This window comes from Trichomycterus rosablanca, chromosome 1 (assembly GCF_030014385.1).
Source record: "Trichomycterus rosablanca isolate fTriRos1 chromosome 1, fTriRos1.hap1, whole genome shotgun sequence".
NCBI lineage: Eukaryota > Metazoa > Chordata > Actinopteri > Siluriformes > Trichomycteridae > Trichomycterus > Trichomycterus rosablanca.
In genome coordinates this window covers 69,859,918-69,870,022 of record NC_085988.1, presented here as the reverse complement: position 1 = coordinate 69,870,022, position 10,105 = coordinate 69,859,918, and the positions used below count along the sequence as shown (strand labels likewise).

At 38.5% G+C, this 10,105-nt stretch overlaps 1 long non-coding RNA gene across 1 annotated transcript; it reads left to right on the top strand.

The window, feature by feature from the left end:
- Positions 1–4,547: 4,547 nt before the first annotated feature.
- On the top strand, positions 4,548–6,556 carry LOC134324295 (uncharacterized). Its single transcript, XR_010014166.1, has 3 exons — positions 4,548–4,865; positions 5,819–6,118; positions 6,220–6,556. It is a non-coding gene; the product is annotated as an uncharacterized LOC134324295 (long non-coding RNA).
- Positions 6,557–10,105: the final 3,549 nt, after the last annotated feature.

Sequence of the window (10,105 nt, the reverse complement as noted above, 5' to 3'; positions counted from 1 at the left end):
ACATACACACACACACACACCCATTCACCTATAGGGCAATTCAGTGTCTTCAATTAACTTGACTGCATGTTTCTGGACTGTGGGAGGAAACCCACGCAGATATGGAGAAAACATGCAAACTTTGCACAGAAAGGACCAGGACTACCCCGCCTTTTATCTCTTGTAAAAGTTCTCTCCATCAATAACCACTTTTAACGACCACAAGTCAGTCTTTTATGTGGCTATGATAATGAATTCATGAAAACTAAACAAACAAACAAAAAAGCTCTTTGTTCATAACAAATGATTTATATTACTCATGCCATGCAGACCTAGTTTGTGTAAATTCAGCCTTACACAGTAAAAATGGCAAACGGAGGAAAAGTAAAATGCAATGCAGGTGCTGTCAACATACGTGGCATACTCTCAAGCACACGGTGTAATCATAAAAGACCTCCCTAATCGTTTTACTTTGGAGCCATCATCGTTGGCAGCCATTTTGATGTACTCTGTGTCTCAGGTCTTTTCTGGCTCAGATAAGTGATATTCTTAAAAGCACTCAAGTCATCAGTCAAAAGAAAAAAAGATGCCTGTGAACAGTGACTTGGAAAACAAGTCAAAAGCTGCAGCGAGAGCCTTATAAACAACACACTCTGTGAAATATTGAACATATGACAAGGACCCATTGAGTAAACGTACAAGGCACTCAATTCATGTCTTAACAGCTACACTTTCACTCTGGATTTCAGAACTTACAAACCAAATCCACATTTCCAAAAAAATCTTTATCAGATTTTATCCCAGATAAATATACACTGTAAAATATATAGCTGTGCTCTGTTTTAAGTACTTGTTTTTCAATCTTCCTTAACGTTCTACAAAATCTCTGAATGAATACAGTGGTACCTTGAAACTCAACGTCAATTGGTTCTGGGAGTGGCGTCGAGTTTCAGGGTATTTTTTTTATAAGGATGTAAGGATGAAACTGCATATATTTTAGGCTTATGTAAAATAATATGGTTGTATTTGACACTTACACACTGAAAATAACACAAATATAATATAAAAACACTGAAATACAATTGAAAACTGTTAGAAATCAGTAAAAAATACAATAAAACCTGCACTTTACTTCTTTATTGTTTCCTTATGCTTCTTAATCGTGGAGATGCTTGATCTTGGAATACCATATTTCCTAGGTTTAGTGTTTCTATGTTGTTCTTTTAATACATTAAGACACAATACGCTTATTTTTTTAACGATAAGCGTTTTAGACTCTGGCTTTGTCTGGGGGGAAGGTGGGAATCTGAGGCCTGGGGTGTCACTGCATTGCTCCCAGTGATACTGGAAAAGCCGCGACCATGGCCAGAATAAAGCGGTGGTAAACTTTGAAATTAAAATATAATCTCAAATCATTAATCTCGGTAAAAATATCAGAACCTATGACTAGTGATGAGTATGAAATTTTGTTAATGCTTCAGTAGATGTGGCAGTTAACTATGCAAGACTAAATTTCTCTCAGGTAAACCTGAGTGAGGAAAAAATTTATAACAGCCAAACCTGAGCATCCAAATCAAAGTATTTGGCAGACTCTTCCATGTCTATGGCAGTGGTGCTTGCAGCTATCCACTTTGGCATGCACCCCAAATCAAAGGCAAATTAGCAAGTTGGCTAGCTAACTGCCAATTTAGTGAACCCTGCTACAAAACAGCCTGCGCTATTTGAGCTGGTAAACAGCCTCAGCAGCTCAGACTGGGAGACCAGCTATACAGCTAGCTATACCAGCCTAACATCAACTTTTCCAGGCTGGGAAGCCAGCAAAATCAGTCCAAATAAGGTAGGACACCCAAACCATCCTTTGTGGGGGAAAAGCAAGAAAAATACTTTGGTCCTGGTGTGTGTGAAAATGATTGAAGTCTCAATATACATTATTATATTCTAAATGAATTAGTGTATTATTACACTAATTACAAATTACAAATGTGAAGATGGCTAGATAATTAGCATCTAAGGTAAAGCTATCACACAGCCAACAGGCTAACTATGTGTTTAATAAACTTGCTCTTATAATTTAAATGTTTTCCTAAATGAACAAATCAATCAATCAATCAATCAATCAAACACTTATTCAATCAATAAAACTTAATAAATTCATATATTATTAGCCATAAATAAAGTAATGTATAATTGGCCAAATGTGAAGATGGCTAGATAATTAGCATCTAAGGTAAAGCTATCACACAGCCAACAGGCTAACTATGTGTTTAATAAACTTGCTCTTATAATTTAAATGTTTTCCTAAATGAACAAATCAATCAATCAATCAATCAAACACTTATTCAATCAATAAAACTTAATAAATTCATATATTATTAGCCATAAATAAAGTAATGTATAATTAGCCAAATGTGAAGATGGCTAGATTAATAGCATCTAAGGTAAAGCTATCACACAGCCAACAGGCTAACTATGTGTTTAAGAAACTTGGTCTCATAATTTAAATGTTTGCCTAAATGAACAAATCAATCAATCAATCAATCAATCACTTATTCAATCAATGCAACTTAATAAATTTACGTCTCTGACTTTACATCTACAAGGTGAACCAGCTAGGTAGGAGTGTCAGAATGGACAGTGAGTGGACACAGTATTTAAAAACTCAATCAACGCTGTTGTGTCTGATCCACTCATACACACACATAGCACAACACACACTAACACACCCCCACCATGTCATTGTCACTGCAGTGCTGAGAATCATCCATAACCTAAATAATGCCTGCTCTGTGGTGGTCCTGACCATTGAAGAACAGGGTGAAAACTAAAAAGGTACGCAGAGAAACAGATGGACTACAGTCAGTAATTGTAGAACTACAAAGTGCTCCTATATGGTAAGTGGAGCTGATAAAATGGACAGTGAGTGTAGAAACCAGGAGATGGTTTTAATGTTATGGCTGATCGGTGTATATGTTTTCAAGCATTCCACCGAAGACATGCAAATGAGGTATACTGGAGGTGCTGAATTGTCCACGACTGTGTTTGACATTGAAAAGACTTGAACTAATGAATCTTGTGTGGCAAGTGGCTACCTGTTCTGTCGTGAATGTAGCCAAAGTGTGTAAAACATGTCGTTAAAATCTTAATAAATAAACAAGTATTAGCGATAAGGCTTGACTACAGCTGGTTAAAGCCACACAGGGTAGGGTGCGGTAGCTACATTAAAGACCATGGCCCTGGAATAGAATGTTCAAGGTCCACATAATTGTAAGGTGTCCACATACTTTTGGTCATATAGTGTATAAATGTGTTATGTTTTAAATTAGATTCAATTTGTGTTGGTATATATTTTAAACAAATCAATTTAATAATAGCCAAAAGTGAAGACTTTATAATTAGCATCTGAGGTAAAGCTATCGCACAGCCAACAGGCTAAATATGTGTTTAATAAACTTGCTCAAGAGATTATAATTTGAATATTTCCCTAAATGAATTTGGTGTGTTTTGAAGTAAATTCAGTTTGTGTTTGTATACTGTATATTTTAAATACATTAATAACTTAGTGCTAGTGAAGACTTAATAGTTAGCATATAAGTAAAGCTATCACACAGCCAGTAGGCTAACTAGGCTAACTATGTGTTTAAGTAACTTGCTCTTATAATTTGAATATTTCCCTAAATTAATGTGTTGTGTTTTGAATAAATTCAGTTTGTGTTTGTATATATTAAAAAAAATATATATAAATAATATTGCCAAAGGAGAAGACATAATAATTAGCATCTGAGGTAAAGCTATCACACAGCCAACAGGCTAACTATGTGTTTAAGAAACTTGCTCTTATAGTGTGATTATTTCCTTGTGTTTGTATATATTTTAAATACATGAATAAATGAACAGGGCGGCACGGTGGCTAAGTGGGTAGCACTGTCGCCTCACAGCAACAAGGTCCTGGGTTCGATCCCCAAGTGGGGCGGTCTGGGTCCTTTCTGTGCAGAGTTTGCATGTTCTCCATGTGTCTGCGTGGATTTCCTCCGGGAGCTCCGGTTTCCTCCTACAGTCCAAAAACATGCAGTCAGGTTAACTGGAGACACTGAATTGCCCTGTAAGTAAATGGGTGTGTGTGTATGTGTGTGTCTGCCCTGCGATGGACTGGCACCCCGTCCAGGGTGTTACTGTGTGCCTTGCTCCCATTGAAAAGCTGGAATAGGCTCCAGCACCCCACCCCGCGACCCTGATTGGATAAGCGGTTAGGAGTGTGAGTAAGTGAAGACTTAATAATTAGCATATAAGGCAAAGCTTATAATTTAATTATTTCCCTAAATGAATGTGTCGTCTTTTGAATTAAATTCCACTTGTGTACTGTTAGGTTTTGTTTAGTGATTTGAAAATATTTAAGGTAACATACTGTACTGTGATAGAACGTGTATAAAGGGATGACTTTTTCACAGCACTTTCAATAACTGACTGTACCTGTATTCATTCATTTTTTGTTAGATTTTTTTAAACCCTCAGTGTGATCATTCTCTTCTTTGTTGGTGTTAACGTGCTTTCTGTGAGCTTCTGTCACAGATGTCTTCCCCCCAGACAAATAGAGCACAACCATTTGGTGAAGGCAATTCTCGACTCCTGAAAACAGGTCCCGGCGAATAATTGCTTCAAACAAATGATCTGTTGAAGGTCCATTAGTCCAGCGTCTTGCTTGGCTAATAGTGTTCAGTGATATCAGAGATTGCTGGAAGGGATCATGCCATGGAACAGATGGGGCCATCCTCTCACAGCTGTAAATGAGATTTCAGAATGGACCCTGAGTCTTCATCTTTACCTGAGCACTCATGACAAAAAAAAGAGAACGATTCTAACCTCTGCGGCTATGTCACGCTTCACAAAACGTAAGTGCCCTACACATGCTTCAGTCAATACGCTCAGTGCATTTGGATGTAATTGCTAACGGGTGCATGTTGTCGTACCCGTAATTACACAGGTGCAAGAAAAAATGTTTTTAATAGTGTAAAAATGCTGCCATCGCAATTAGGGAAATGAAATAAGAGCTATTCATGTTTAGTACCAAATACATAATTATTGTAATCTTGTGAAGCTATTTCTATTTAAAAAAAAAAAAGCATTTATTTAGTTTTGAGTACAGTACATGGGCAAAAGTGTGTAAAACCCTTCTTGTTATTGGGTTTGTCTATCCACACTCATTGTGGCTCAAATTGAAAAGCTCAATGACCTTCAACATGGTCACTTTTGCATTAAGTATGTCCATTGAGCCCTGTTACAAAGAACAGCCTGCACTGTTTGAGCCGGTAAACAGCCTCAGCATGTCAGACTGGTCTAGTTTAGAGGTTTTAGTGTGGTTTTGTGTGCTGGTCATTCTGGGAGACCAGCTATACAACTAGCTAGACCAGCCTAACATCAGCTTGGTCATCAGCTTATTTGTCTGTGGGAGGAAACCAGAGCCCCCAGAAGAAACCCACACAGACACAGGAAGAACATGAAAACTCCACAAAGAAAAGACCTTGGGCATCAGACAGGTTGTTGGGCGCCTAAAACTTATTGATGCCATACTAAATAAAGGCAGTGGTTTCTGGTACAGACCAAATAATGTTAATGAAGCATTTTGGATTGGGTTTCCATAGCTGAAATGGATACAGGTCTAGGATTGACACGCTCTATGCTCTATGTGCAAAACCAAGTGTTAACTGAAATGGTGTAAAGAATAGTACCACTGGACTCTTGAGCAATGAAAACACATTTTCTGCAGTCATGCTGGACCATTTCTTTCTTTCTTTATTTTTTTTCTATTTATTTATTCATTTTCTCTTTTTTTCTCCCCATTTAGCGTAGCCAATTACTCTTCCACTGCTGGGGATCCCGATTGCATTCAAGGAGGGTATATTTGCCTGGTTCATGCCCCTTTTGATGCATGCACAGTCCCCGACTGCCTTCTTTTTCGCCTGTGCTTTGTTGGATTCGCACATGAGGCTCATCCACTTTTGCACAGACACCCCGGTCTGCTAACCAGAGTTCTTGCTAGGGCTGGCACTCCGATATTGGCCCAAATCACTGGATCGGATATCGGAATTAAGGAAAAAAACGTGTAATCCGATCCGATACTGTTGCTTAATGTAAATAACACAATGTAAATAACACTTAATGTAAATAAGTAAATAATGTAAATAAATAACAATAAACACCATTGTTTGTGTGTAAAGCAAATAACAGAGTACCATTTATTTCCAGATCATTAACATGTGGCACTGATCTACAACTCATCTGCAACAGCCATTCAGAAATTAAAACACACTGATCTACTACTACTGCTACTGCCACATCTAAAAACACTGTTTAAACACAATAAAAATCACTTTATAAATGATAAATCGCTAATCTGAGATGAAGAAAACCTATCTTGTCCCGGCTTGGAGATATCTCACATCCTCAACGATTAATCCAGTAGTGTTTTGAAATAATTTAATAATTTTAAAATGTGACAGAACTTTAACGGAAAATCTCATCTCTGAATCAGTTCTAATCGGTCCATCACGTTTGATTGCTTAAACGCAAGTGAAACCAAAAATGCTGCTAAATGTTCTGTGTGTAAAAGTTAAAATAAAAACAGCAGTTTTGCATAAGTGTGATGTTGTAGATTCTGTATTTATTTCTTTAGAATATTTGTTTCACAGTCTGAGCATTGTTATTTAGATAGCTAGTTTACCCATGGTGCATTGAGACATGAATTACTACTGCTTAGTTGTTTGAGGAGAAATGACGGTATCGGATTGGTATCGGTATCCGCGGATACTCAATTTGCAGTATCGATATTGGACATAAAAAAGTAGTATCGAGCCAGCCCTAGTTCTTGCACACCGTTTGAAGTCCCCACCCACTTGGCCTGGCCTTTTCCCATCCAGCAGACTTGGTGGCCAATTTAGTTTGATACCAATTGTGCTTACTAGATGGGCAGCCAGCCATCCGGTAGCAGAGCTGAGATTCGAACCGGGGTGTTCAGAATCCTAGAGCTGGTGTGCTAGCGGAATATCCTGCTGCGCCACCTGGGTGCCCATTTCTTTAGTTTTATTGATGCCATGGAAACACTTTTTACTCAATTTTGTGGATTGTGAAACTAGTTTGGACTGGTTTTAATGGTTTGGCTGAAGGGAAATCTTACTGCTTTATCACAGATTGATTTTTCAAAATGCTTTTTTTGTTCGAGCATAATAATGCCACAGTGCACAGTGGGGGGTTAAAATGGTTTGCCAAAGTTGGTAAAGAGAAACTTGACTGGCCTGCATTGTGTCTACTATGTCCATTTAACACCCTTGGGATGATTTGGAATGCTGACTGAGAGCAGGCCTTATTGCCCAACACCAGTGCCTAAAAAGATGTAAATCAAAGCATACAAGTCTTCTGAGAAGTTTAATGGTTGTAGTAGCGGCCAGGGGCATCAAATTCATACTAATGCCAATGGGTTTTAAATGAGACATTCAACAGGCATATGGATGTGCCAGGTGTCCACATATAAAATGCTTTAGAATTGTGGTAGGGGAAAAATAAAGCCTAATTTTTCATCCTCCTGCTTTCAACAGTATTTATGAATTTTACTGAATCATTAGCATGTTCTCAGAGGTGTCAAATTGCTAAAACATCACATAGATACTTGTCATCCAGCTGCTAAATTCCTGTGGGTTCTCTGCTCCTCAATCAGAATTTCATCTTTCCCCAGACCTCCTCGGGCCTGTGAGTAATGTTTAAAGGGATTGCTCCTCTGGGGTCAACGAACACACCCCTTCTCCAATTCCAAACCAAGGTCCAGTACTGATATAAATATCTTTAGGCTCAACTGACTGCCAGACATGTCCATTCTGTCATCTTCAGCCCTCGTTTACACGGCCCATAGCATATTTATTTAAACCCAAAAATATTTAATCTGGTTTCCCCCCTGTGGATACTAGAGCACCATTTATTAAGAGTTGAGCTCGGTCTAGACCTGAGCAATATAAAAAGGGAATAAAATCTTCTAACGTGTAAAACAAATTGCAGAAAGAGGAGTTTGCTTGGGTACAAACAACCAGTGAGGTAAGCTGGTGTGTATGTGTGTGTGTTTGTGTGGCTGTGCTTGTGTGTAGCAGTAGCAAAAGGGTGGAAGGGAGGTAATGATTTTTTAGAGTTTCCCAGAGTGTTGTTAGAGAGGCAACAGAAGGCAGCCCTGGCAGAATTCTCAGTTTCGATTATGTATACTCTTTTATTCAATCATCGTATCGCTATGTGCCTGACATTTGGTCAATAGTGCAATCTTCTAGTGATCAGAATACGCCAGCCGGCCTGCCACACAGAATTCCATTAGTTTTGCTTTTAACAGGCGCTCGTACACAAGATATCTCACTGGATATAATATAACAAGCTCCAGTTCTCTTTTCACCCTCGCTTATTTCAAATATCACATAATTTAGATGTTCAAACCATTCTGAATGATTTTCTCTGATGCATGCTTTGTTTTAATAATTAACTTAATTTTCTTTGGCTTGGACAGATAATAAAATGTACTGCTTCTTTACAGGTATCAAGGCTTCACAGTGGTATGTATTAAAATTCCTTGCATTGGCAAAACAGCAATGAGTGTATTGACTGGTTATATGTCCCGGTCAGGGTCATGCTGTGTAACCTACAAACACTTAAACACAGCACCAGATTATTGCAGGGCAACACACACACTAATTATTTATGCCAATGACTGCATTATGATGTAAAACTAAAGCATGTTGGGACAGTATGGAAAATGCAAATAAAATAAAAATGCAGTGTTCCTTACATTTACTTTGACTTTTATTTGATTGCAGACAGTTTGAACACAAGTGGTGTCGACTTCTCTGAGCTCGGAGGCATCTAGGATGGACCATCATACAGTGGAAACATGTATTGTGGTCAGATGAATCAGCATTCCAGGTCTTTTTTGGAAAAAATTTACGCTGTGTGCTCCGGACTGAAGACGAAAAGGACCATCCAGACTGTTATCATCAACAAGTCCAAAAGTCGGGGTCTGTGATGGTATGGGGGTGTGTCAGTACCCTTGGCAAAGGTCATTTACACTTCTGTGATGGCAGCATTAATGCAGAAAAATACATTGAGATCTTAGAGCAACATATGCTGCCTTCAAGACGTCATCTTTTCCAGGGACGTCCATGCATTTTTCAACAAGACAATGCAAAACCACATGCTGCACACATTACAAAGACATGGCTGTGGAGGAAGAGGGTACGGGTACTGAACTGGCCTGCCTGCAGTCCTGACCTGTCCCCAATAGAGAATGTGTGGAGAATTTTGAAATGAAAAATGCAACAACAACGACCCCGTACTGTTACACATCTTAAGACGTGTTTGCAGGAAGAATGGGACAAAATAAAAGCTGAAACATTAAATCACTTGGTATCCTCGGTGCCAAAATGTCTTTTAAGTGTGGTGAAAAGGAATGGCAACATTACAAAGTGGTAAATGCTTTACTGTCCCAACTTTTTTTGGAATGTGTTGCAGGCCTGAAATGCAGGAATGGATGTTTATTAATAAACAAAATGACGTTGAGTAGATAAAACATGAAATATCTCAGGTTCATCCTGTCTGCAATCAAATAAAAGTCAAAGTAAATGTAAGAAACTGTGTTTTTTTATTATTTGCATTTTCCATGCTGTCCCAACTTTTTTGATTTTGGGTTGTAATTAATTAATTCATTCATTGTCTGTTTTACATACCGCTTTATTCTAGTCAGGGTCGTGGTGGGTGTGATTCACTGGGCGAAAACTAGGAAACACCACAGACAGGTTGCCAGTCTATCACAGACACACACACATTCACACACACAAACACTTAGCGCAATTTTTAGTAGCTCCAATTGGCCCGACTAGACATCTTTGGAATGTAGGAGGAAACTGGAACACCCTGAGAAAACCCACACAGACACAGGAAGAACATGCAAACTCCACAAAGAAAGGACCTTGGACATCGGACAGTGGACAGGTTGTTGGGCACCCAAGTCTCAATGATTCCAGACTTAATTAAGGCTATGGTTTCTGGTACAGATCACACATACACTAAACCCAGGCTTTTAATAGCCATGTTGCGTCGTGGCATTTAA